The sequence below is a fragment of the Podarcis muralis genome, chromosome 10 (genome assembly GCF_964188315.1).
Source record: "Podarcis muralis chromosome 10, rPodMur119.hap1.1, whole genome shotgun sequence".
NCBI classification, from domain to species: Eukaryota; Metazoa; Chordata; class Lepidosauria; order Squamata; family Lacertidae; genus Podarcis; species Podarcis muralis.
The window spans coordinates 14,746,206-14,773,889 of NC_135664.1; the positions used below are offsets into that span (position 1 = coordinate 14,746,206).

Sequence of the window (27,684 nt, forward strand, 5' to 3'; positions counted from 1 at the left end):
TTTTACAATATTCATTTAAAAGGTAAAGGGACCCCTGACCATTAGGTCCAGTCGTGACCGACTCTGGGGTTGTGGCGCTCATCTCGCTTTATTGGCCGAGGGAGCTGGCGTACAACTTAGTTTCCAAATTATCTGTATAGAAACACAAAAATGGCAGGCTAAGCTTGCCTAAGCTTGGGGCATTCAGTTTAGACATCCTTACTAGTCAGTTCAAAAAGAAAATGGAAATGAACAAAGGGTTTGATAACCCTTCCTCCGGAGGTGGGTGGATGTGACCTAGCTAAGTCTGGCTGGACAGCTTACTCTGTGGTCTTAACCATAGAGTTGCCATCTTAGCAACTCGAAGATGATTTATCCCACACTTTTAACATAAAATCTGAATCAAGCAGATGGAACTTCTACATATTGCTTAAGTCTTCAGGGTCATTCATGTGGTGCTGCATGCAAACTTTTAAACTTATTTTCTCTGTGTTATAAGGTTGCCAGTTTTTTCTGTGAGAGGCTCTTTAACACCTCTCTGAAGCTGGAATTCAACTGTTCTCCAGCACAAACATGCAGCAGTCTGAAAATCTGGATATTAATTATTTCTTGGACAGAAACTGTGTATGTGTATTCCTGTGGATTTTAATGACTGGTGATTAATTTACCATAAAGCTTGTTGCAAGCATACTTCAGATGATGATATTAACGCATCCCATTAGACATAGTCATATTAACTATGCTGACAACCAACATATTGGTGGATTAATCACCAGTCATTAGACACAACAGAAAGGCACATATGTGCCATTTATTTATTTTTACTGTCCAAATTCTCAAATTGCTGTATGTCCATGCTGACAGTGACTTGTTGTTCCACAGATTTTTGAGAAGGACATAGCATGTCCTGAAGTGGTGTGATAACTCTTTTCCAGTGAGAAAATCGTGTGTTGCCACGTTAAGTACAGTGGTACCTCGGGTTAAGTACTTAATTCATTCCGGAGGTCTGTACTTAACCTGAAACTCTTCTTAACCTGAAGCACCACTTTAGCTAATGGGGCCTCCTACTGCTGCCGCACCGCCAGAGCACGATTTCTGTTCTCATCCTGAAGCAAAGTTCTTAACCAGAAGCACTATTTCTGGGTTAGCAGAGTCTGTAACCTGAAGCGTATGTAACCTGAAGCGTATGTAACCCGAGGTACCACTGTATCTGAATATGGCAACTTAGTGGGCAAAGCTAATCAGAAGGGCCTCCCCCAAATCAGCACCGATCAGTTGGGAAGGGCCTATGCAATTGGTCTTAACAATGACATTTTAGGAAGATAAGATGAGACGTCTGGATCAGGCCGATTTCCCATCTAGTCCAGCATCCTGTTCTCACAGTGGCCAAGTGTGGGAAACTCACAAGCAGGATCTGAGCACAAGAGCACTCTCCCCTCCAGTCAAATTTTAAGTCATGACCATCTAAGTCCAGGATGTCTGCATGTGCTGGTCCCAGGGGGGATAAGGTACTATTACCGTAGCCCAAGATCAGTCCAGAGTCTCTAGCAGGGTAGACGATCACTAGATGAGACGCGAGGTCCGAGACAGGGAGCCGGGCGGGGTAACAGGAACGCTGGTAGGGCAGAAGCAGGAAGCCAGGCGAGGAACAGGAACACTGGTAGGGCAGAAGCAGGAGTCCAGGCGAGGAACAGGAACAGGAAGCCGAGCGAGGAACAGGCACACTGGGAGTGCAGATCAAGGACTGGGTAAAGCAGGTACTCCACAACGACGTTGCTCCCGCAACCTGGGACCAGGCTGCCTGACCTTTATCTTCTTCTAAGGCCGGGGGCGGTCCCGGCCCCCAGAAGCCCCGCCTCTCTTGGCCTTAAGGCGAGCACTCCTCCTGGGAGACACCAGTTCCCTTCGCCTCTCTGCCCTAAGCCTCTGCAGATCAGGAGAGGCCGAAGGGTTACTGGGCCCCGGGGGAGGCTCACCTGTAGCCACTGAGTCTTCCAGCACCTCTGGGGCCAGAATGGTTTCACCTGGTGCCTGCTCTTGAGGTTCCTCAGCATCTAGGCCTTGCCCCAGTTCAGCCGGCCCTGGAGGCGGGGACTCCTGTGCCGGCTGGGATTCCTCCGGATCGCTCTCAGACTCGGAATCCCAGGCCATCACACTGCATTATCCAATGTAATTCATTCTTTTAACCAACAAAAACAGGCTGCCTCATAATACATTTGCAGGTCTGGCAGGTCTAGTCTAACTTTAAAGCAGTGGTTCTCAAACTGTATTATTCTGTGGGCCACACTTTCAGAATAAAAGTTTGCTTGTGGCACACCAATTTTTTTATTGATAAGAAATACATTGGGGATGAACGTTAGGATCGTTCTCAGTATCACTTGATGCTCTTGCTCTTAATTTGAAAAGGTATGTATCCATATACTCCCCAAAAATTTTTTTTAATGGTACTATACTATGCTACACTGAAATGTTGAAATGTGGCTTGTCTCATCTCTGTCTCTTGACTAGAGATGGGAAGGCCTGTGGGAAAAAATGGAAAAAAATTCCAGACTTTTAAAAACAACCCCTAAAACAGCAATTTAACATGAATTTTTACTATCTAATGAGACCATTGATCCATAAAATGAAAACAATAATCAATGTACTATAATATAAAATAAATAATACGGTATTGTAGATGATAAAAATTAAAATTATAATTTTTTCTTACCTGCACTGATGATAGTCAATGTTTGGATGGGGGGCTTTTATCCATTTCCATAGCTGAACTGGGTTCCACACATCACAAAAACAAAGTAACCCAAAAAGCCTCAAAAACACAAAATAAATACCAAAGGTGCCAAACTTAATCCGTTCCAGAAGTCCGTTTGACTTCCAAAATGTTCGAAAACCAAGGTGCAGCTTCTGATTGGTGCAGGCACCCCGGAAACAATAGCCAACAGCTGCATCAGACGTTCAGCTTCCAAAAAACGTTTAAAAACCGGAACACTTACTTCCGGGTTTTCAGCGTTTGGGAACTAAAGCGTTTGAGAACCAAGGTGTTTGAGAACCAAGGCACCACTATACTGCCTTCCTCTTCTCTGGAAGCTTCAGGAGAAGGGGGGGGGGGCGATCTCCACCATTCCTCCTCCGTTTCGTCCCCTTCAGCCCAGTCCCTGACACCTGCGTTGGTGTGGTTCAGGCCCCACCTGTCGCCCCAGCCACCACCTCCATGACCACCTCCTCTTACTCCATGACCGGGTGCCATTGCTACCACCATGATGTTACAGGAAGTGGCTGCCTCAACCAGAGTGGAATTTAACCATTTCAATTCCATGTCATGCCCCCTGCTCCCCACTGCTGGAAGCTGCTATTTGCCATTGGGGCAAATTGATGTGTATCCACAAGGTATGCTTGAATCTGAAATCAGCATGGAGGGACAAGCTGAGATTTCCCCATTTCTAGCTTCCATAATCCCAGTCCCAATCATCTCTGCAGGCAGCTGCTTCTCACTATATATTGAGAGATGGGCCATTTAGTCGCCAATGTCAACAAACCCAGTTACTGAATAATCGCTCCCCATAACACGATACTTTGTGGGAAAGAGGTGGGGGGGAAATGGAATTCAGAAAGCGGCCCACATAAAAGAGCACGCAATGTAATCGTCTTAAAATACTTCCCTTGCTTCATATCCCACAGCAATTAAAACTAAGCTAAAATATATTGCTTTCCCTTATTAGCAAAGGACAGGAGGTTTGTTTTTGTCATTTGGACCACGTGTGCATTTCAGGCACATGTTAATGATTTACGCTGCCTTCTGGTGAAGACTGCATCTGGGAGGAAACGCTTCATTCACAAATCCTTCTGGTTATTTCCCTAATTTCCTCATTGCATACTCCACTTATGAGTCATTTTTGCATTTTTAAAGGAACCTTGGAATTCTATTGCAAATGTAAGAGGCAGGTTTAGGGCCTGACTCTGGCTATGATCCACACAAAGGCAATGGCATTGCACACCAGGTTTGCTACTTTTTGGCATGGCTCAGCTAAAGAAACTGTGCCGCATTAATGCAGCCGACTAGGTGCTTTGCTGGGTCAGCACATAAGCATTCTGCCAATGCACCTCCTCTGTGCTGAGCCACAAAAGAGGAACTTGTGCGAAGAACACACATGCAATTGCACCTTGCAAGGGTTTAAAGATTGGGAAGATTTGGAGCAGAGCATGCAACCCTGTCACACATGTTCGTGCTACTCAGATGAACATCTGCAACATTCCGAAAGACACAGCCCCACCCATTATAGAAGAATAGTTGATAAAACGATTGATTGATTGATTGATTGATAAAACAATTGGACTTGGCTGAGATGGCAAAGTTCACATGTTTAATTGGAGAAAATCTTTTCTGACGCTTGTTAAGGATTGGAAATTTCTTATGCACCTTTTGCGTGAAAGAGGAAATGGTCTTGTAATACCTGGATTTGAAGATTGGAAAAAAAAATACTGGTTTGTGGAAGATAGAATGGTGGAATCTTAAGGAATGAATATCATGTGTAGCTACAGGACAGAAAAACTGAAGTCCTTTCATTTTCTTAACCCGAGCTACTATTTCTGGGTTAGCGGAGTCTGTAACCTGAAGCGTCTATAACCCGAGGCACCACTGTATATACCGTATTTTTCGCCCCATAGGACGCACCGGCCCATAGGACGCATCAAGTTTTTTTAGGGAGAAATAAAGAAAAAAAAAATTTTTCCCCCCCCAGGCGCTTGTGGGGCCGGCAGCGGGGAGAAGCGCTCTTCTCCCCGCAGCCCGCCCTCAGACCAGGTCCGCGCTGCGTCTCCCCGCTGTCCCTGGAACTTGTGGTGCAGACAATGGGGAGAAGCGCTCTTCTACCCGCTGCCCGCCTTGAGATCAGGTCCGGGGACAGCGGGAAGACGCGCTGTGCCTCCCAGCTGTCCCCGGAGCTTGTGGGGCAGGCAGCGGGGAGAAGCGCTCTTCTCCCCGCCGCCCGCCTTCAGATCAGGTCCGGGGACAGCAGGAAGACGCGCTGCACCTCCCAGCTGTCCCCGGAGCTTGCGGGGCAGGCAGTGGGGAGAAGCGCTCTTCTCCCCGCTGCCCGCCTTCAGACCAGGTCTGGGGACAGCGGGAAGACGCGCTGCGTCTCCCAGCTGTCCCCGGAGCTTGTGGGGCAGGCAGCGGGGAGAAGCGCTCTTCTCCCCACTGCCTGCCTTCAGATCAGGTCTGGGGACAGCGGGAAGACGCGCTGCGCCTCCCTACTGTCCCCAGAGCTTGCGGGGCTGGCGGCGGGGTCTCCCCGCCGTCAGCCTCCAAACAACTTTGGGAGACAGCGGGATGGCGGCGTTCCGCCTCCCTCTGCCCCCCGACTTTGTGGGGCTGGCGCTGGGGCTTTCCTGAAGCCTGGAGAGTGAGAGGGGTCGGTGCGCACCGACCCCTCCCGCTCTCCAGGCTTCAGCGAAAGCCTGCATTCGCCCCATAGGACGCACACACATTTCCCTTTCATTTTTGGAGGGAAAATTGTGTCCTATAGGGCGAAAAATATGGTATATTTGGGTGTCACTGGCCGTACACCGAAAGGCTGTCAGTCAACTACCCTGTGTGTGGGGATATGGGCTCGACTGCCTGCTACACTTACGCCTCACAGAGCACCCCCACATCCCATTTACCTTGATGAGCCCCACTTCCCCCTGGCTGGGGGGCTGGGAGGGATACATGTCCAAGACCTAAGCCAAGATCTTCCTACATTTGGAAGTTTAATAAAGTTGTCGCCTAATTTTAATTCTATATGTCAGAGTCTTCCTTATGATCCCTGGGGGCTGGGGCTGTTGCCGCCTGGTCACACAAATCATTTTCAAGTAGTTCTCCTTCAGGGAATGATATGCTGTAACATGCCACTTGTGATCTTCCACCTGTTCTGCTGTTAAGGACTTCTTGGATCATTCTTTGCCTAGCTCCTCCCCATTGACCTCACCGTCCTGGGTGACCCTGCTGGGGTTGTGGTGGGGAATAGGGTATGTTATTTGTTTCCGTGCTGCTCTAGGATTTGCCAAAGGCTCGAAACACCCCTCAAAGCACGTAACAAAGAGGAAGATCTCGGCGCGTGTCAGACACACGCCAAAGCGATTGATTCAAATTCTTCGTTCAATTCTCATCAGCCGAAACGAAAGCTGTGAAACGGGTGAGGGAGCGGTGACAGGAAGAAACCTGCTTGAGTGAAATCGAGATTGCCCCCAAATCGAGCGAAATAAATGGCATGAAAAGTACAGCCGCAAACTGCGACGCGGTATGAATGAGCCCTGCGGTTGCCAAGCTCAGCTGACACCACATGAGAATGTGAAAGCTTTCCCATCTTAGCATGAGATTCAGAGGTGGATGACTTGGGTTATTGTGAATGAATGAGGCGGTTATAGTTATTTTTAGGATGGTGATTTGAAAGTGGAATGTGAGTCGCCGAGTCACATTAGCTGCCTTACTCACATAATGTTATTTCGAACAGTTACAGTTAGAGGAAGGTGACGTCCCAAAGATCTGATGTTCCTGCATTGTATAGTACAGAGAGGCGATTCACGATTGTTACCAAACCCACCCAACAAAACAAGCTAAGACTTGTATCACAACAACAACAACAATCTGCCCTCCACCCTAAGGTCTCAGGGCATGTTATGTTTTTTGCGTAAGTTTCTTCTTAAGGTTTCTGGTTGAGGTTTTAGTCTTTGCCATTTACTAGTTGGTATATTAGAGCCTGTTTTGTTATGTATACAGCTATGTGCAGTCAGTCCATATTTTACTAGTCTGACCAGTAAAACTGCTTGTAAAACAATATTGAGGTCCAAAAAGTCAGTTTAATGTCAGAGCTCATCCAAATAAGGTTTGTGTTGCTATTGTTCTGATGCCGGAACCCTCCAAGTTCTTCTCACAGTCTGCCAGGTGCCATTCTTGACCATTCTTTTCTGAATAATAATAATAATAATAATAATAATAATAATAATAATTACTCTATTCCAAACTTAAAAATGGAAAGTGTAATGCTGGTGGTCAAAAAAAGAGGTTTAAAGACTCTCTCAAGGCAAATCTAAAAAAATGTAGTATAAGCACTGATAACTGGGAAACACTGACCTGTGAGTGCTTCAGTTGGAGAACAGCCTTTACCAAAGGTGTCGTGGACTTTGAAGAACAAACTCAGGGTGAAAAGGAGAAATGAGTTAAGAGAAAGGCACGCTTGGCAAGCCCTCACCATGATCAACTCCCGCCCGGAAACCTATGTCCCCACTGTGGAAGGACGTGTGGATCCAGAATTGGCCTCCACAGTCACTTACGGACTCACTTTTAAGACAGTGTTCATGGAAGACAAACTTACTCTGCTACGAGTGATCACCAAAGAAGAAAGAAGACACTGCTCCAATTTAACATGGGCTACTAAAACCAGTACAAACAAGGATCTGTTTTAATATGGCGATAGGAGTTGGTACAGGCACTCTGTAGGCTGAAAACAGCCTAGCCCTAGGAAGAGACGTGTCTGTGGCTCAGAGCTGCTGAAAAGAGAGGGAATGTGTTTGCTTCTCCAGATGAAGAATTAAAACAGCTACGCAATGATAGCAGCTGCTTAAAAATAAATAAATAAATAAATAAATAAGGCTGAAGGGGGATCTTCGGAAAGTGAACAATGAACCGAGTAGCCGTCCCTTGACCGGTTTGAACCAGGGCCAGGAGTACACATTCGCCGCAGAGGCAGAGAGAAAGAAAACGTCCATCACCGTCTATCTTCCAAAGCCGTACCATGGCAGAGTTCCAGCAGACAAAGACCACACATGGTGGTGGGACAAGCAATGGCAAGAAGTTCGGTCAGGCTCTGAGAACAGGCAGGCCTTTCAGCTGTAACCGAGGGAGTCCGGAGAAATGGGGCTTGAATTTATGACGGCATTTCGGAGGACTGATTGATGGCGTTTTGTTTCCTTATTTTCTTTGTGATATTTAAATCCCACTCTTCCTTCGAGCTGGTACACACAGTTCTCCCCCTCCTCATTTAATTCCCACAGCGACCCTGCAAAGTAGGCTAGGCTGAAAAGCAGGGACTGCCTCACAGCTGGGTGGGGATTCAAACTCTGGTCTCCTGGGTCCTACTGTGACTCTCTAACCATCTGAAGGCAGCCTTGTTTAGGGAAGTTTTTAATGTTTGATGCATTACTGTATTTTAATATTTTGTTGGAAGCTGCCCAGAGTGGCTGGGAAAACCCAGCCAGATGGGCGGGGTATAAATAATAAAATTATTATTATTATTATTATTATTATTATTATTATTATTATTATTATTAACCACTACACCATCCTTCTTCCCAAAGAAGCCCAGGGTGGCAAGCCGCAAAACAGAAAAAAGAGACAATTGCAAGTCAAGTGAAATACTGAAAACATTTAATAGCAACGGCAAATATCTTTTAAAAATTGGTTTAAAGCATTTAAAAACATATAGAACAGTTGCATACCACCCCACCAAATAAGAAAGAAGAACACTGGGGTTGTTGTTTTTTTGTTTTTTTGCCTAATAAACACACGTTTTTGCAATCCACTTTTCCCTAAGGGAATGCATCTTCCTATGGGATTTTCACTGACACCTGACCATTTATGCACCTTCCTTGACTGCGGAATGACATCGCAAAATTCGGAGCGATGCCCTTTTCAAAGCCTGGCTGTGTTGGGTAGAGTCAAACAGATATGCCTTTAAATATGAACGGAATAACATCCCCCACCCCTCCCCTAGTCCAAGCCAACCCAAAGGCAGTATGTTTGTCAGATACTTAGCAGATAGTTCTATAGAATGGTTTCCTCACAGCGGATTCAATTCATTTTATGACACGTCCATCCATTCAGTCTCCTTTGGCCAAGCGCTATGATATTCAGTGTCACTTTTAAAATGAGCAATTATGGCTTTAATTAAATTAACTTGGAGACTTAATGATAAATGGTAGAGATTTATTTTTTTAAAAAAAAAGCTTCCTTAATGACTTTGTACTTCAGAGGTAGAATTTTGCTGCTGCAGCAATTTTCTGCCACAGCTAGGCTTTAGCAGCAGCGATAACTTCCTTGGATCTGTAAATGCCAGGTGTCTGTAAAATCGCTCTTCTCAGGGGAGAAGAAAGGAATGCAAAGGGAAGCATTAACTGCCTTGGCTGGAAGCCCAACCTGCAATGGCAGTTGGAGACAACTGCATTGTCACAGCCCTGCTTCTCCCAGTCAGTGTCAACAGATCAGCAAAGAAAACCAAAGAGGAGGTGAAGACCAACAGAGCAGAGTGTTTCGCAGCCAAGCAGAAATGTGGTAGCACCAAAGGGATGCTGGCCCGAAAGGTGAACTTGCAGCCCCCACCCCACAAATGCAATACGATACGATAATCTTTCTTGTCATTATCCCATACAGAACAACAAAATTGAAAACATCAACATCAGACATTCAAAAACCAACAAGCCTGCTATCCCAGCTATCCCAGCCTGGTTAGCCCCTAAAAACTCTGATATCCCATAATTGAATACAATATACTCCCATAAAGACTACCTTACACTGCGTTTAAAACCAAAATCGCATTGTTTCTTGTTTTATTTTGTTCTGTTTTGTTTTATTATTATTATTATTATTCTGTTAAATTATTATATAATTTGTATTTTGCTTTTTAAGGGGTGGGGTCAGGGCTGCCTGGGAGTGGGTCCCAGCAAACAAAATGGCTGGGGCATGTTCCACAGGGGGGGATGCACTGGGACAACCGATCTCAGTGATCATGGGTAGGAGGAGGAGTTACGCTAAGACCAGACCATGTCATTACCGAGGAGGCAGGTTTAGTCATTGTCTGAGGACTATCCCTGCCTCCAGGTCTGGTCCTGACCAGAAGGATACTGGAATCAGCAAGGGAAACCCACATGACCTGAAAGTGTTGCTGTGCAATGCCAGGTCAATGATGAATAAAACCACTGCCATCCACGACCTGATTGTGGATGGAGGATTTGACCTGGCATGTGTGACAGAGACCTGGTTGGATGAAGCAGATGGGCCTGTCCTTGCCGCTGCTTGCCCACCAGGCTTCTCTTACGCACAGCAACCCAGGTCATGTGGGCAGGGAGGGGGGGTTGCAGTGATTTTTAGGAAGTCATTAGTCTGCACCAGGCGTCCTATTGGGAAGACCCAGTTCTCTGAGTGCATGTTCTGGAAGTTGGGCAATAGGGGCAGTACAGGATTCCTACTGGTGTACCGACCTCCCCGCTGCACCAAGGATTCCCTGCCCGAGCTGCTTCAGGTCGTGGCGGATATGCTCCTGGAGACACCTAGCTTGGTTGTCCTGGGGGATTTTAACATCCATGCCGACACGACCTTACAAGGGGCCGCTCGGGACTTCGTGGAAAGCATGGCCTCCATGGGGCTGTCCCTGAATAAGTTTGGCCCAACTCATAGCCATGGACATGCCTTAGACTTGGTGTTCACCTCTATGGATGTTGGTGATCTGACACTAACTAAAAGCGAAACAAAAGAAGTGCCATGGTCAGATCACTTCCTGGTGCAACTGGACTTCTCTGCAACCCTTCCCCTCTGCAGGGAGGTGGGACCGATTCGGATGGTCCGCCCCCGCCACTTAATGGATCCAATTGGCTTCCAGAGAGTGGTAGGGGATGCTTTATCCCAAGTTGATGGCCTTTCAGCTGATTCCCTGGTGGCACGCTGGAATGCGGAGTTAACCAGGGCTATTGACTGTCTGGCTCCGAAGCGCCCTCTCCGATTGCATGGAGCCCGGACAGCCCCGTGGTTTTCCCCGGAGCTGAGGGTGATGAAACAATCATTGAGACGGCTAGAGCGCCGGTGGCGGAAAACTCATTCTGAATCAGACCGGACACGGGTTAGAGCTCAACGTCGAGCCTACCAAGTGGCAATGGCGACGGCGAAGAGGGCCTTCTTCGCCGCCTCCATTGCATCTGCAGAAAACAGCAGCAGGAGACTTTTTCAGGTGGTTCGCAATCTATCGGAACCACCTGTACCACCGGGGCCTGGTAGGGACCCCAAGATCTCCTGCAATGCTTTTGCAAAGTTTTTTGCAGATAAAATCGCTCAGATTCAGAAGGAGGTAGACTCCACCGTGGGAGCAGGGCCAGGGCGGGAGAGTGCTAGAGTTCTGTCTGGTCCTGTTACATGGGATCAATTCCAGTCTGTTACCTCCGAGGATGTGGACAGGCTGCTTGGAAAAGTGAAACCGACCACCTGTCTCCTTGATCCTTGCCCATCCTGGCTGATAAAAGCGAGCCGGGAAGGGCTGGGCGATGGGCTCTGCGGGGTGGTGAATGCTTCCCTCTGTGAGGGAGCCTTCCCAGACCCGCTGAAAGAGGCGGTCATTAAACCGCTTCTTAAAAAAACATCTTTAGACCCGGCCAATTTGGCCAACTATCGCCCAGTCTCAAATCTGCCATTCTTGGGCAAGGTGATTGAGCGGGTGGTTGCTGAACAACTCCAAGCACGCCTGGAGGAAACGGACCATTTGGATCCCTTCCAATCGGGATTCAGGTCTCACCATGGGACTGAAACTGCCTTGGTCGCACTGGTTGATGATCTCCGGCGGGCTAGGGACAAAGGTGAGAGCTGTTTCCTAGTTCTGCTGGATCTCTCAGCGGCCTTTGACACCATCGACCATAACATCCTTCTGGACCGTCTAGAGGGGTTGGGAGCTGGGGGCACTGTCATACAGTGGTTCCGCTCCTTCCTCCTGGGCCGTGTCCAGAAAGTGGTGGTGGGGGATGAGTGTTCAGACCCCTGGGCTCTCACTTGTGGGGTGCCTCAGGGTTCTGTCCTCTCCCCCATGCTTTTTAATATCTATATGAAGCCGCTGGGAGAGATCATCAGGGGGTTTGGACTGGGTGTTCATCAGTACGCAGATGACACCCAGCTCTACCTCTCCTTTAAATCAGAACCAGTGAAGGCGGTGAAGGCCCTGTGTGAGTGCCTGGAGGCGGTTGGAGGATGGATGGCGGCTAACAGACTGAGGTTGAATCCTGACAAGACAGAAGTACTGTTTTTGGGGGACAGGGAGCGGGTTGGTGTGGGGGATTCCCTGGTCTTGAATGGGGTAACTGTGCCCCTAAAGGACCAGGTGCGTAGCCTGGGAGTCATTTTGGACTCACAGCTGTCCATGGAGGCGCAGGTTAACTCTGTGTCCAGGGCAGCTGTCTACCAGCTCCACCTGGTACGCAGGCTAAGACCCTACCTACCCGCGAACTGTCTCGCCAGAGTGGTGCATGCTCTAGTTATCTCACACTTGGACTACTGCAACGCGCTCTACGTGGGGCTACCTTTGAAGGTGACCCGGAAACTGCAATTAATCCAGAATGCGGCAGCTAGACTGGTGACTGGGAGTGGCCGCCGGGACCATGTAACACCGGTTCTGAGAGACCTGCATTGGCTCCCAGTACGTTTCCGAGCACGATTCAAAGTGTTGGTGCTGACCTTTAAAGCCCTAAACGGCCTCGGTCCTGTATACCTGAAGGAGCGTCTCCACCCCCATCATTCGGACACTGAGATCCAGCACCGAGGGCCTTCTGGCGGTTCCCTCATTGCGAGAAGTGAGGCTACAGGGAACCAGACAGAGGGCCTTCTCGGTAGTGGCGCCCGCCCTGTGGAACGCCCTCCCATTAGATGTCAAAGAGATAAATAATTACCTGATATTCAGAAGACATCTTAAGGCAGCCCTGTTCAGGGAAGTTTTTAATATGTAACGCTGTACTGTTTTAACACTGATTGGGAGCCGCCCAGAGTGGCTGGGGAAACTCAGCCAGATGGGCGGGGTATAAATAATAAAATTATTATTATTATTATTATTTGTACAGAAACTGTTTCTCAGGCGGCTGGTCCTAGTCTTTATAACCCTGTACCTTCTTCCAGAAGGCAGAAGCTGAAAGAGATCATTTCCGGGGTGCACACTATCCTGCATTATCTCTGCAGCTTTCTTATGGCACTTGGAAGCATAGATTTGATCTAAGGTGGGAAGAGTGCACCCAATTATTCTCTCCGCAGTCTTTACAGCCCTGGACAGTATTGTGTGTGTGTGTGTGTGTGTGTGTGTGTGTGTGTGTGTGTGTGTGAATATGAATATGAATATGAATAAAATATACATATGAATAAAGTTTATTTACAAAACTTGATATATTTTCCCATTCTCCATACAATAAAAACAAAGAAAGGAGAGGAGAAATAGAGAAGGGAAAAGAAATAAATAAAAGAAAGAATAGAAAAGAGGTTAAAAGAGAAAGATAGAAAAATAAGATTCAGAAATTAAAGAACTTCCGATTCTTCATCCGTCTGCCATATAAAAACAATTCAGTCGTACCTTGCATCCTGAACACCTTGCAAGTCGAACGTTTTGGTTCCTGAATGCCGCAAACCCAGAAGTGAGTGTTCCGGTTTGCAAACATTCTTTGGAACCTGAATGTCTGACACGGCTTCCGATTGGCTGCAGGAGCTTCCCGCACCCAATCAAAAGTGTCTGTTGGTGTCTGAATGTTTCGAAACTTGACCAGACTTCCGGAACAGATTCCGTCCGACTTCCAAGGTACCACTGTATTCATTTTATCCAATCCACTCTAACAAAGTTGCTTTCTATAAACAAGCATTATCTTCAATCCACAAATGCAGATGTCATTATTTCTTTTTCATGCAAGAAGTCTATGAGAGGTTTCTAATCTTTCACAAATGTCAACAATGATTTTTCCTTTGGTTAAACATCTCAGCGAACTCTTGTGAGTTTTAACAGCCTGTCTTCAACTGTTGCTAATGAGGTGTCCTTCCATCTTTGTGCATAAAAAGGTCTCACAGCCATAATCATATATTTTAGCAAAGTTCTGCAGTCCTTTTCTAAGTGTATATCTATAAGTCCTAGCAGGAAGAGTTTTGGTTTCAGTTGAAAACCTTTGAAAATGCAATAAATAATAATTAGAGATGAACTTGCCTAGCACAGAAATCACCAGCGTATGCTCACACGAGCCTACACTTTTTAAAAATTAAATTTCAGAAATTGTCACACATTAACTTCAACTTTAATACATATTTCCCTTAACCGCACCCTTACCGCCATGATGTTTTTATCCCCTCCTTTTTATCTGTTGCATGATGTGGCATTTTTATATCTCACAGTTATTTCCTCTATTACAATTGTTGCCATTTCCACTATTTACATTTCAAATCCTGCTCGCGACTTCGTTTGGCTATAATATTTCCTCAAATAGTCCGAATGGGGTCTCCGCTCTTCAATAAAAAGTTTGTTTTGATCTCTTACTCTTTCTGTCAATTTTTCCATTTCCGCATAGACCATTAGTTTTAAGATCCATTCTTCCTTGACTGGAAATTTTCCTTCCTTCCGTTTCTGCACATATCGGATTCTGGATGTTGTTGTGTGCATAAATAGTTTCATCATCCTCTTTGATACATCCATCCCTATTATCCCAAGAATGAAAGCTTCAGGTTTTGGGGGACTAACCAATTTTAACATTTTCTTCATTGCATTGTGTTTCATTTCCCAAAAACCCTTAGCTTAGATCAGGTCAGTCTGTATTTGTACTTAGAAAGATCCAATTCCTCAGGCATTCCTAGTGGAACACAAGTCAGTGAAGCCTGAACTGGTGGTTGGTTAACAATGGCTCATGGGGAAAAGGCAGTCTTGATTAGATCAATCAATGTCAAATATTTCAAACAGTAGAAATATGGCTGGTCTCACCCCACTCGCTGAGCAGTGGAAGATTCCAGTGATACCCAGGGTTCAGTTTCCTTGGAAAGAAGGTCAATGGAGACTGTGGTGTCTTTAGTATATAAGGTTTTGTTTGCACATATATACAACATAAAGATGCAGGGGCTCACAGAATTAGCAGTCCAGCAGATCTTGCGAATTATCTTTGAAGGTGACCCAGAAACTACAACTAATCCAGAATATGGCAGATAGACTGGTGACTGGGAGTGGCTGCCGAGACCATATAACACCGGTCCTGAAAGACCTGCATTGGCTCACAGTATATTTCCGAGCACAATTCAAAGTGTTGGTGCTGACCTTTAAAGCCCTAAACGGCCTCAGTCCTGTATAACTGAAGGAGCATCTCCACTGCCATCGTTCAGCCCAGACATTGAGGTCCAGCTCCGAGGGCCTTCTGGCAGTTCCCTCCCTGCAAGAAGTGAGGTTACAGGGAACCAGGCAGAGGGCCTTCTCGGTAGTGGTGCCTGCCCTGTGGAATGCCCTCCCATCAGATGTCAAGGAAATAAACAACTATCTGACTTTTAGAAGACATCTGAAGGCAGCCTTGTTTAGGGAAGTTTGTAATGTTTCATGTTTTATCGTGTTTTAAATATTTGGGGTATAATTAAATGATGATGATGATGATGTTTCCATGGAACTTCCAAGGCACAGCTTTTGGTCCAGCACAAAGAAAGACAAGAATCTGTTTCTCCAGCTTCTAGCTTCAGGTCATTATCTTACCAAAGGAACTGGTTTGGCTGGTTCAGCAGGTTCAGCAGGCTGGCATAATATATATGATCTCCTTAAATTGACCTCAGATGGCTATAGTTTACAGTAAGCCTAGTATAAGATGATCTATCCTGTCAGGATAAATGCAGTATTGAACAGAGTCAAAGGTTGCCTACATTCGGCAGATTGGTTTGGTTTTATTAATTTCTAGCATCTCTAATTATGCTCATTGCTGCCAGGTATTGTTGATTGCCTCTGAAATTATGGGAGCTTCTGTTTTGAGCCATATTAAAGACATATTAAGGGACACGGGTGGTGCTGTGGTCTAAACCACAGAGCCTAGGGCTTGCTGATCAGAAAGTTGGTGGTTTGAATCCCTGTGACAGGGTGAGCTCCCATTGCTCAGTCCCTGCTCCTGCCAACCTAGCAGTTCAAAAGCACGTCAAAGTGCAAGTAGATAAATAGGTACCGCTCTGGTGGGAAGGTAAATGGTGTTTCCGTGCGCTGCTCTGGTTCGTCAGAAGTGGCTTAGTCATGCTGGCCACATGACCCTGAAGCTGTATGCCAGCTCCCTCAGCCAGTAAAGAGAGATGCGCACCGCAACTCTAGAGTTGTCCTCGACTGGACCTAATGGTCAGGGGTCCCTTTAAGGACAATTAGCAGGTCCCCATCAGATTGTTTTTCCCCCAAATAGTCTTCTAGCTGCTAAGATCATCTTTGCTCAACATGGAAAATCAGCGATTTTGCCTACAATTAAGAAATGATTGATGACAGCACTTGTGATCACCGACATGAGATAAGTTGACAGGAGATGCTGACAGGAGATAAAATCCACTCAAATGGACTTAGAGTAGTGGCATTGATGGTAGAGAAATGGATCTCTTACTTAAACATAAATGGGGACTTTAAATATAGAGACAGATATATTTCTGTAATATTTATTAGAATAATAAAAAGGAGAAACTGTATTGTTCTGGTGGGTTTGAAGATTGTATTGCTGCGTTAACCCCTTAAGGTGCGGCATTCATGCAGGATTTAATTTATTATACTCATCAGGAATACTTTCTGTGAAATTCAAGGGATTATGTCTCAGAAACATCCATATCAGAGCTTTCCAAACTGTGTGTCATGACACGTTAGTGCAGGGGTCAGCAAACTTTTTTAGCAGGGGGCCTGTCCACTGTCCCTCAGACCTTATGGGGGGCTGGACTATATTTTGGAAAAAATAATGAACAAATTCTTATGCCCACAAATAACCCAGAGATGCATTTTAAATAAAAGGACACATGCTACTCATGTAAAAACACGCTGATTCCCAGATTGTCCGTGGGCCGGATTTAGAAGGCGATTGGGCCAGATCTGGCCCCCAAGCCTTAGGTTGCCTACCTATGTGTTAGTGTGTCAGCTGCAGTGTGTAGTTGTGTTGTTGAATGCTCCCCACACTCCTCCCGCGGTTCAAAAGGGGTTAGTTTAGCCCAGGCATCCCCAACCTGCAGCCCTCCAGATGTTTTGGCCTACAACTCTCATGATCCCTAGCTAACAGGACCAGTGGTCAGGGATGATGGGAGTTGTAGTCTAAAATACCTGGAGGACCGAAGGTTGGGGGTGCCTGATTTAACCTCTGGTTTGCTAGTAAAACTGAATTACTGTGTCAAGAAATGATGCGTGTATAAAAAGTGTGTCAGCAACAAGGCGCGTTTCTCAATTTTCACCATAGACTTTGCTGATAGCCCTTTGATCCTCGGTTTTCAAACACTTCGGAAGTCGAACAGTCTTCCAGAATGGATTACGTTCAAAAATTGAGGTTCCACTGTACTGCCATCTCCACAGGGACATCACCATTTTTCCAGTGGAATTGTTTTGATATATGTGTGTGTTATTGGTTTGTTTTCCCCCCCAGTTTTTTGTGTCTTTTGTATTTCCCTTTTGTGAAAATGAAAACAAATGGTACAGTTTTGGTCATTTGGGATGCAAAGGGAGAAATACAAGCTGCAGAGGAATTCCTGGGCTAGCCTATGCAAAATGACCTGGCCAGGCTACGACCATTAAAAAACAATATGGGCCATTGGCAATGCAAGAGAATTGTCCTGCTCCCTTTCCCTGAGGTGTGAACAGAGACTGGGACATTTGGAAGGTTGCCAGGGTAACTGGGTGTGAGGTGACAGGAAAAGAGTGTTTTTAACAGGGTGTTCTGGGAAGGAGAGGGAAGAAGAAAGATTGGGATCCATCTTGGGCAGGCTGGCTGCAGGCTGGCTGGGAGAGATGCCTTGGACTGCATGGCTGCCCTGCTGTGGGGTACAAGCTCCTCTTGAATAACCATGCTGTTATTCATGTAACCATGCTCCCTCCACACAGAATGAAGGTGTAAATAGGCGAATAAACCACATTTCTTAAAGCTACGACAGTCTCTGCTGTGTCTCAGTTCTCCAAAGGGACACAGACCTGGGACCCGATGGGCACTTGCCACCACTCAGTACAGAGAAGGAGAGACACACAACTTTTGTAGCAGTATTTTTCTGTTGTGAACTGCCCTGGGATCTTGGGCTACAAATTTCATAAATTAACAACAACAACAACAACAACAACAACAACAACAACAACAACAACAACTCCTCTATGGATCTGAGTCCAATTATAAAAGGGGAATTTACTTAATACATTGTTCATGTGACATTTGCAGCTGTCCTTTGATTACCCTGTGAAAATGCTGCCGTACATCATGTTTTCTTATCTAGCCAGGCAATTATCTAGCGAAGGATGGGGGATTAGTAAATCTACTGGGAAGTGATGAGGCGATCATATGTTGGTTATCACTTCCAGAGAGGGCGAGAGCTCGCCCTAACTTGACGGTGGTTACAATTAATGAAATGACCTTCATATTTCCCTCTGTAAAGCTAGCGTGCTCAGAGCTGTTGTCCACTTAACCAAGTTGTCTTCCTTCCCAAGCTATTCAGTGACTTTCAAATGAGAAATATTGCCATCTCAAGCAATTCGTATGCAATAGCATGGCAAGTGATTAACCTTATCTCAATACGGCTCATTAGTTCTGTATTGTATCCAATCTAACTTCATTCAACAAAAGACAAGACACGGTATTTTAACATCAACTGCATCAGTTGAACAACAACAATATGTCTAGCAGGAATGGGAGATGGACACCTCCCCATGTTTTGATCTAGTCTATCATCATCGCTCCCCACTTTCCTTCTGAATGTCAAATTCTTCTAAACGAAATATGTGTGCATAGCCCTTCTAATTTTCTTCTTTGGTGATCACTCATAGCCAAGTAAGATTGTCTTCCATGAACATGGTCTTAACAGTAAGTCCATAAGTGATGTGGAGGCCAATTCTGGATCCACAAATCCTTCCACAGTCGGGATATTGGCTTCTGGGCAGGAGTTGATCATTGTGAGGGTTTGCCAAGCGTGCCTTTCTCTTAGCGCGTTTCTCCCTTTCGTCCTGAGTTCCAGCATCTTCAAAGCCCATGACACCTTTGGTAAATAACACGTTGAGAATCAGTGGAATGCTGGACTGAGGCATAGTTCCAAATGACATCTCTGAAATTAATTCCACTGGCCCAGCTTCAGCTGTCCAATCTGTAAAATGGGTGTACTAACACCTTACCTCACAAAGTGTTGCAATATATGAACTGACCCAGACTCTGAGATCATCATCGGAGACCCTTCTTTGTGTGCCTCCTCCATGAGAGGTCCAGAGGCTGGCACCACAAGAACGGGCCTTTGCCCCTGTTGTTCGGTTCTGTTAGCTCTCTTGCCATCACCATTGTGTCTCGCCTTGTCCACTTCAATGGGTTTTATTTCTTGATTTCCGGCCAGTGAGAGAGCCAGTGTGGTGTAGTGGTTAACAGAGGTAGTCTCATAATCTGGGGAACCGGGTTTGCGTCCCCGCTCCTCCACATGCAGCTGCTGGGTGACCTTGGGCTGGTCACACTTCTCTGAAGTCTCTCAGCCCCACTCACCTCACAGAGTGTTTGTTGTGGGGGAGGAAGGGAAAGGTGAATGTTAGCCGCTTTGAGATTCCTTCGGGTAGTGATAAAGTGGCATATCAAATCCAAATCCAAACTCTTCCGGCGTAGGGTTTTCCTTCCGGCATCCATCTTGGGACCACTCTGAAGAATGCCTGTTCAGTTCCAACTGTTTCCCAAACCCTACAGGCCAAACCCTGGACATAAATCTGACATCAGGAATCACAAGACAGAGAAACCAGTAGAAGAACACTTCAGTCTCCCAGGACATTCAATACAAGATCTCAAAGCAGCTGTCTTATTACAAAAGAATTTCAGAAATAGACTTGAAAGAGAAGTTGCTGAATTACAACTTATTACCAAACTGAAAACTATGGAGAGACCTGGTCTTAATAGAGATATTGGATTCTTGTCTCATTACTCATGCTAAAGCTATTTTTGGTCATCCCTTGCTTTTGCCTGTAGGACTAATTGCAGTCGTTAACAGTTGTTAACAGTCGTCAGCAGGCTTACCATACCCATTAAGCCAATCTCCTACTACTCTTCTGAGCAATACCCCCACCTTCCCACTATATATAAAGGTCTGGTGCAGGGGTCCCCAAACTAAGGCTGTCGGGCTGGATAAGGCCCGAGGGACTCGTTTATCCGGCCCGCGGCAACCCCTGACACCTGCTGCTGCCGCTCACTCTTACTGGTGCTGTGCTACAGGGCTGCCCACTTCTGGGTCGGAGGAGGCCTGTGCACAAGCTATTTCCAGTGCTCCTCCGACCTGGAAGTGTGCCCAAAATAGCGTGTGTGCACGCATATGGGCACATGCATCCCCGTCCTCTGGCCCGCTGCGCGATCGGCGCTGGAGACGCCGACCCGAGGAGCGGTAAGTTTGCTGACCCCTGGTCTGGTGGCTTCTGCTTCAGTGTATCTGAAGAAGTGTGCATGCATGCGAAAGTTTATCCCAGAACAAACCTAGTTGGTCTATAAGGTGCTACTGGACAATTTTTTATTTATTTCTATTTCGACTGCATCAGACCAACACGGCTTCCTACCTGAATCTGTTTCTCAAGAGAAAGCTTTTACCTCTGGACCGCTGGGTGGCAACCAAACAAACAGATATTACAAATCCCACGCAGAGGGGATGCCAGCCAGCCAAGGCTGATCCTGTGAGCTGTGAGCTCTAACCGTGAATGCAAATGCTAACCAGCCTTCTGTAACAGTTATCTCCTTTCCATTTGTCTCCCCTTGCTAGGCAATTACGGAGATGATCAAAGAGAGATCCAGGACGACCTTCTGACACTCGGTAGTAATCAAGCCATCGCTATAACCCTCACGTGAAGAACTCTTGCTGAGTGACAGCCCAAGCAACCCTAATTAGAATCCAAGCTTTTAAAGATCATTTCTACGGATACCCATTGCACAGTCAGCCCTGTGACAGCGAGAGACCTAACGGTGCATAAAACAATGTAAATTAGCATATGGAAGGTTTCTTTCCGAAACACTGCATTTAGACATAATTGGCTGTCATATTTCATTATTATTCTTATTATTGCTGTAAGAAGTGTTTACCCTGGTAGAGATATAGATACATTCCGTAGAATGCTGCAACATGACACGCAGACTGGTTACTCTGAAGGAGAAAAGTCTATAATGCAGTCGCAAAGATGGAAAAAGATTGGCAGTAGAGGGAAACGCTTTCAGATCGCTAGGTGATAATGGCTGCGAAGGATGGCAATGGCGGGCAGAAAAGTGGTCAGAAGTGATAGAGGGGCAGAAAAACAGCAGGCCCGAACCTATGAACCTAGAAGGATTAGAGAAACAGAGAGGGTAGATGCCTCAGTTAGGGAAGGGTGTCATATACCGTATTTTTCGCTCTATAGGGCGCACCCGAGCAAAGGACGCACCTAGTTTTTAGAGGAGGAAAACAAGTAAAAAATATTTTGAATCAAATCAGTGTCAGGGCTGAAGGGGGAAGCCCGGGGTTTCCCCATAAAGCCCCGGCACCCCAAGCTAGAACAGCGAGACGCTGCACAGTGCTCCGTCTCTCTGTTCTGGCTTCGAGGACAGCCTTTCAAGCCTCCGCAGGGCAGCGGGGTGCCTTCACCCCGCTGCCCTGTGGAGGCTTTGCGCAGCTAACCCCAAAGCCTTTGCAGCGCAGTGCGAGGTCCCGCTGCACTCCAAAGGCTTCGGGTTCCTTTCGCTGAAGCCAGGAGAGTCTTGCTCTCCCGGCTTCAGCAAAAGGAACCCGAAGCCTTTGGAGCGCAGTGCAAGGTACCGCTGCGCTCCAAAGGCTTCAGGCAGCTATCCCTGAACCCTGGAGAGCGAGAGGGGTCGGTGCGCACCGACCCCTCTCGCTCTCCAGGCTTCAGCGAAAGCAACGCGTAGCCTCCGGAGTGCGGAGGGAGCGCTCCCTCTGCACTTTTGAGGCTTCGGGTTGCTTTTGCTGAAGCCAAGGAGCCTGTATTTGCTCCGTAGGACGCACAAATATTTCCCCTTCATTTTTGGAGGGGAAAAAGTGCGTCCTATAGAGCGAAAAATACAGTATGTCGAAAGTCTGAATCACCCAGAAAATACTTGGCAATTGAAGTGAGGTTACAGGAAACCAGGCTGTGCTGGTCCCGGGGGGAAGGTTACTGTTATCGTAATCAAAGTTCAGTCCTGAGTCACTAGCCTGGAAATAGTACACAAGGTGCGAGGCGAGGTCCGAAGCAGGAAGCCGGGCGGGGACAGGAACACTCGAATAAAATTCTTGCTGTTTTTGTCGCATACATCTCCTGCAGGTTCCCTCACTGCGAAAAGTGAGGTTGCAGGGAACCAGGCAGAGGGCCTTCTTGATAGTGGCATCCGCCCTGTGGAACGCCCTCCCATCAGATGTCAAGGAAATAAACAACTATCCGACTTTCGGAAGACATCTGAAGGCAGCCCTGTTTAGGGAAGCTTTTAATGTTTGGTGTTTTATCGTGTTTTTAATATTCTGTTGGGAGCCACCCAGAGTGACTGGGGAAACACAGCCAGATGGGTGGGGTATAAATAAATAAATAAATAAATAACTAAATAAATAAATAAATTTCTTACTTATTTCATGTTATAAGGCATCCCCTCCCATCCTCTTTTTATCTCTATAGAGCAATCCTAGTTATGCTTACTCACAGGTAAGTCCAATTAATTTCAATGAGGCTTACTCCCATGCAGGTAAGTGAGCGTAGGATTGCAGCCTCCATCTTTTTATGCCAAGTAAAATCCGCCGAGAAGTCAGCTACAGAAAAGCCGTACATCAGGAGAGGGGAATATTAGTGAACAACAACGATGTTTCCTAGTACACCGTATTCCATGATTACTCTCGTTAGCCTTGTGAAAGGAAGGGAGAAAAAGAGAAAGAACATTTCTCCTATTCCGCTGGATTTGTGGTTTGATGAAAGCAACCCTGAGCTGGAACAAACAATACGTCAAAAATGATTATGCAACGTGAGATGAAGAAATATTTCTCCGTTCCGTGCCAGGAAAGCTACAGGCAATTTGGGAAGTCACGTGTGTTTGCCCCCTGCCCCTTTTCAAGATGACTTTTAAAACACTGATTTTTTTTTATTTAAAAAAAAAAATTAGCACAAAGAGGAGCTCTTTTCGGAACTCAAGATGCAAAAGGAGGAAGCATCACATGAAGCAACTTTCCCTGTCTTTATAAATGATGGTTTAACCACAACGACTGCATTCTTCTTCCCCCTTTTGTCCTGGTAGCAAAAGTTAAGCTGAAAGCAAAAAATAAAAGAAAATGGAAAAATACATCTCAATGGCCAGACTCGTATGCCATGCTCACCAACGTCTTTATTTTTTAAAAAAATTAACAATAATATTTATTTTCTAATTTATTTATTTTTAAAATCCCACTAGGACATCAGATGGCCATTATTCCAGCATGTTCTATTGGCAACAGGTGTCTGTTTTCGTTTCATACTTGGAGCCTCTGTTCCCTAATGTTTTGCCCACCGTGATGCCGGCGTCTGAACAGGAAAGATTAAACAGCACGTCTTGGGAGGAAAAACAAAAAGATGGCTGAGAATCAAAGGCTACCAGACAGCCCCGAACATGTTCTGAAAACAAAAGTGCATGAAATCAAACAGATACATGAGCAAAACATCACTTATCTCCAAAGCTGTAAAAAATCCATATGTTTTGTCTATGTGGCCCTTAAACACATTGTTTTGCCTCTTGTCCACATGAATGGAGGCAAGGGGGGCAGACTATACTTTGCCTTACATTGCTGAGTTTAAATGAAGCCTTAAATCTGTGGAAGAAACCCACAGTCACTGCTTTTACCTCCGAGTCTGCTGTACAGCAAAACTATGACTGAAAACATCAGGCTGAGAATAAAGTAAAACCCAAATTTCCTATGTCAACCAAACCTTTGTTTCTGAAGCCTTTGCAAAGATGCTGTCCTGGGTTTGGGGCATATGAAAGCATATGAATCACGTTCTTCTGGTCCCATTATGCCTTCTGAATTTTGTGTCCATTTACTGGCACTCAGCTGTCCACTCTGCTAGAGACAGGGCTGGAAAAAAATTACTTCCAGTTTGTGTTCATTGCTAATTGAGACGGCATAGGCACACTTGTTTTGGGACTTCGACTTCCCTCCTCTGTGAATTTACCCTCTTTTGTCCTCTCCTTCATATCTGGATGGACTCTATTAATTCTTTTCCTCATCTATTTCATATACGTTTTAGAAACTGCAAGTTTTTTTACAGTAACCCCGCTAATGTTTCAATTTGTTTACAATTTGTTTGTAATAAATATTCAACAAATGATTTCCATTCCTTGATAAAAAGTCTGTTGTCTTGATTTCTTATTCTTCCGGTAAGTTTCACCATTTCTGCATAGTCCATTAATTTCTGTAACCATTATTCTTTCACAGGGACTTCTTTTTCTTTCCATTTTCGGGTGAATATCATTCTTGCGGCAGTGGTTGCATACATAAATAAATTTCTATATTGTTTAGGTAACTCTGATCCCATAATTCCCAAGAGAAAAGCTTCTGTTTCTTTTCTTTTACAAATGTTAACTTAAACACCTTTTTCAGTTCATTATATATCATTTCCCAATAAGCTTTAACCTTAATACAAGAAGAAGAAGAGAAGAGTTTGGATTTGATATCCCGCCTTTCACTCCCTTTAAGGAGTCTCAAAGCGGCTAACATTCTCCTTTCCCTTCCTCCCCCACAACAAACACTCTGTGAGGTGAGTGGGGCTGAGAGACTTCAGAGAAGTGTGACTGGCCCAAGGTCACCCAGCAGCTGCATGTGGAGGAGCGGGGACGCGAACCCGGTTCCCCAGATTACGAGACTACCACTCTTAACCACTACACCACACAAGGCCACCACATATGGAGAAAGGTACCTTCTTTCCTTTTGCATTTCCAGCACATATTCAATTTTGATTTATATATTTTTGCCAATCTACTTGGTGTTAGATACCATCTGTATAACATTTGAATATAGTTTTCTCTTAAACCATAACATGCTGCAAATTTTATGTCCATGTTCCACAGTCTTTCCCATACCTTCCGTTATAACCAATATCTATTGCCCAATTTCGCTTGTTCATCTTTTGTCTTCCATTCTTTTAGTTTCTTTGTTGAAATGTTTCTTTGTTATAAATGAAAATTGTAAATAAACTTATTTTACAAAATATATGATGCTTGGGAATAGGGATGGGGCAGAGATTTGATTCAGTTCGCATTGAAAGGCAAACAGATTTTTGCCTGAACTGAATCACAGCAGTCTTCGAAATGTGGCACTTTTCCAAATTTTCAAATGCAGTCCTCCAGTCAAGTAATGTTCAGAAAAATGCATGTTCAAGGTTAAAACAATGCATAAGAACCTACATGTTAATGAAAATAATAAATGGCAATGCATTGTATTAAGGAAAATTGCTCTGGGAACTTGTGTCTGTGAGGCAAAATGGCATGTATTATGAGAATGACTTTTTTTAAAAAATGAACAAATTGCAAACTGATGCTGAAATGAGGAGAACTGAAAATAGGATTTGAAAAATGAAGATTCGAGAGAAATCGAAAATAACAGATTCACCCATCCGTTTCTGGGAATCAGTTGCATAGGCTGGCTGCAAACAGCACTTCTAGCTAAAGGGTTGTTTGTTGTTGTATTGGTATCAAATTTTTACCGACTTTTTAAAAATTACATATAAATTCCAAATTCTGTACATTTCTCTTTAAACTTTGATTTTTCTCCTTTTCCTCCATGCTGTTCTCAACTCCATCCCATTTACATGCTGCAATCTAATAAACATCTCCCCTAAAACATATTCTTCTGTTTCCTATATTATCATGCTCATATTTCAAATCCAGCTCGCAATTTCATCTGATTGTGATCCCCTCCCCCAGACGCTCCCAAAAGGGATTCCGTTCTTCCATGATTGCTTTCTTATTTTTGCTGTAAGTTTCACTTAGTCCATAGGCATGCAGGTGGCGCTGTGGGTTAAACCACAGAGCCTAGGACTTGCTGATCAGAAGGTCGGTGGTTTGAATCCCCACAATGGGGTGAGCTCCCGTTGCTTGGTCCCTGCTTCTGCCAACCTAGCAGTTCGAAAGCACGTCAAAGTGCAAGTAGATAAATAGGTACTGCTCCAGCGGGAAGGTAAATGGCATTTCCGTGCACTGCTCTGGTTCGCCAGAAGCGGCTTAGTCATGCTGGCCACATGACCCGGAAGCTGTACGCTGGCTCCCTCGGCCAATAAAGCAAGATGAGCGCCGCAACCTCAGAGTCGCCCGTCACTGGACCTAATGGTCAGGAGTCCATTTACCTTTACCTCGCTTAGTCCATAGTGTTGTGAGGTTGAAATCCTTACAGTTACCCCAATATGAATCTTTGCATGACTTGACTGGATTCTTGCAATTATGTTGAGAGCTATCATTCCATTAATCCTTTGAGCCACCAAGCCTACTATTAAATTGTCTCATAAGTCTATTAATATAGGATTGGTTTTAACCGTATTACAGCTTTCAATCCTCTGCCACCACCATCTTTGAGGCTTCTCAAAGAAATAAGAGGTCTAACTCCTCTGTTGAGGAAGGAGATCCAGAAGAATCAAGAGAAGTGCGAGGGATCTGTCTGCATAATATTTGCTTTCATCTGTGCCGTTTTCTAAGTGCACACCAGAACTTTACAGTAGAATGCCAACAGGTTGCCTGTTGCGTGGCGAGTTCCTGCCCCCCCCAGTAGGAATAAAGACACAGGACACAATTATTTAAGGTTAATGGGCTAAAATTGGCCACAACTTTATTGGTTACAGGTAAGAGCGGTATTGGCTTAGGCATTGGTCCTATCAGACTATCTGGCTTCAGCCTGTTAGTTTGAAAACCAGGAAGCGTCAACACCAGCAGGGGGAGCCCTGCTGATGCACATCAACTAGGGACTCCCCCAGGGTCACTGATCGGGGGCGCGCTTTAGGCCCTGGCATCCATAGGCTTCGGACGAGGCAATGTCCTCGGAATCCTTTACCGGACTACCCTTCAATATTTGGGGGAGGTGATGGCGCTCCCCCCCCCAACACATCTACATAACAATACCCCTACCAATGCCTAACTGCCAAAACCAAGGAGTTGTGACAATTTGCTATGAGGTAGACGAAAAACCAAATGTCCAGTGCCAATTTGTCAAGTGGAAAAAATTCCTACCAGGCCCCTTAACGATGACCAACCAAAGTCCATAGCAAGGTCAGAAGGGGAACCTTAAAAAAGAAAAAAGAAAGGGCAGGTGGGTGGGAAACCACAATAGCTGTGTGGACCAAAGAAGGAGATCCCAGGGCCGCGCTTGCCTTAAATGGGGCAAGCCACACACCCCAAGCCAGCTGATTGGCTGGCTCAGGGGATGATGCGGCCCGAGGATTCCCCTCATCGCATGGGGCTGGAAACAGTCCCGCACACGTTTTGGGGGCATGAGCCCGCAATCCCACCTCCTCCTGATGTCGGAAGTGGCTTTATGAAATAGCCAATATAATTGTAATAAATAATACCGTGAGCTGGCCAAATTGAACAATCGATGAAGGATGGGGTGAAACAGACTGCTTGTTTCGGTTTCAGCTATGAGCTTAGCCAGCTGGTTTTTTTGGGGGGGGGCAAGGCCTTTTGTTAGGGGAGGCAGAATCTCAGTTAGATATGTATTTTTATTGATTTTTATTGATTTAGCGGGGGCAGCTGCCACTCCCTGCCCCCCGGCTACGCCCATCGTTTCAGTTGTAACAATATTATCCTCCT

At 45.6% G+C, this 27,684-nt stretch overlaps 1 long non-coding RNA gene across 2 annotated transcripts in view; it reads left to right on the forward strand.

Moving 5' to 3' along the window:
* LOC114605934 (uncharacterized) overlaps nt 1-24,978 on the forward strand; it is a 32,477-nt gene extending 7,499 nt beyond the window's left edge. The window contains exons 2-3 of one of the 2 annotated variants that reach the window (XR_003708700.2): nt 20,672-20,885; nt 23,308-24,978. This is a non-coding gene — a long non-coding RNA (uncharacterized LOC114605934). The remainder of the gene's footprint in view (nt 1-20,671; nt 20,886-23,307) is intronic. The other variant, XR_003708701.2, reaches the window with a different exon arrangement.
* The last annotated feature ends 2,706 nt before the right edge of the window (nt 24,979-27,684 follow it).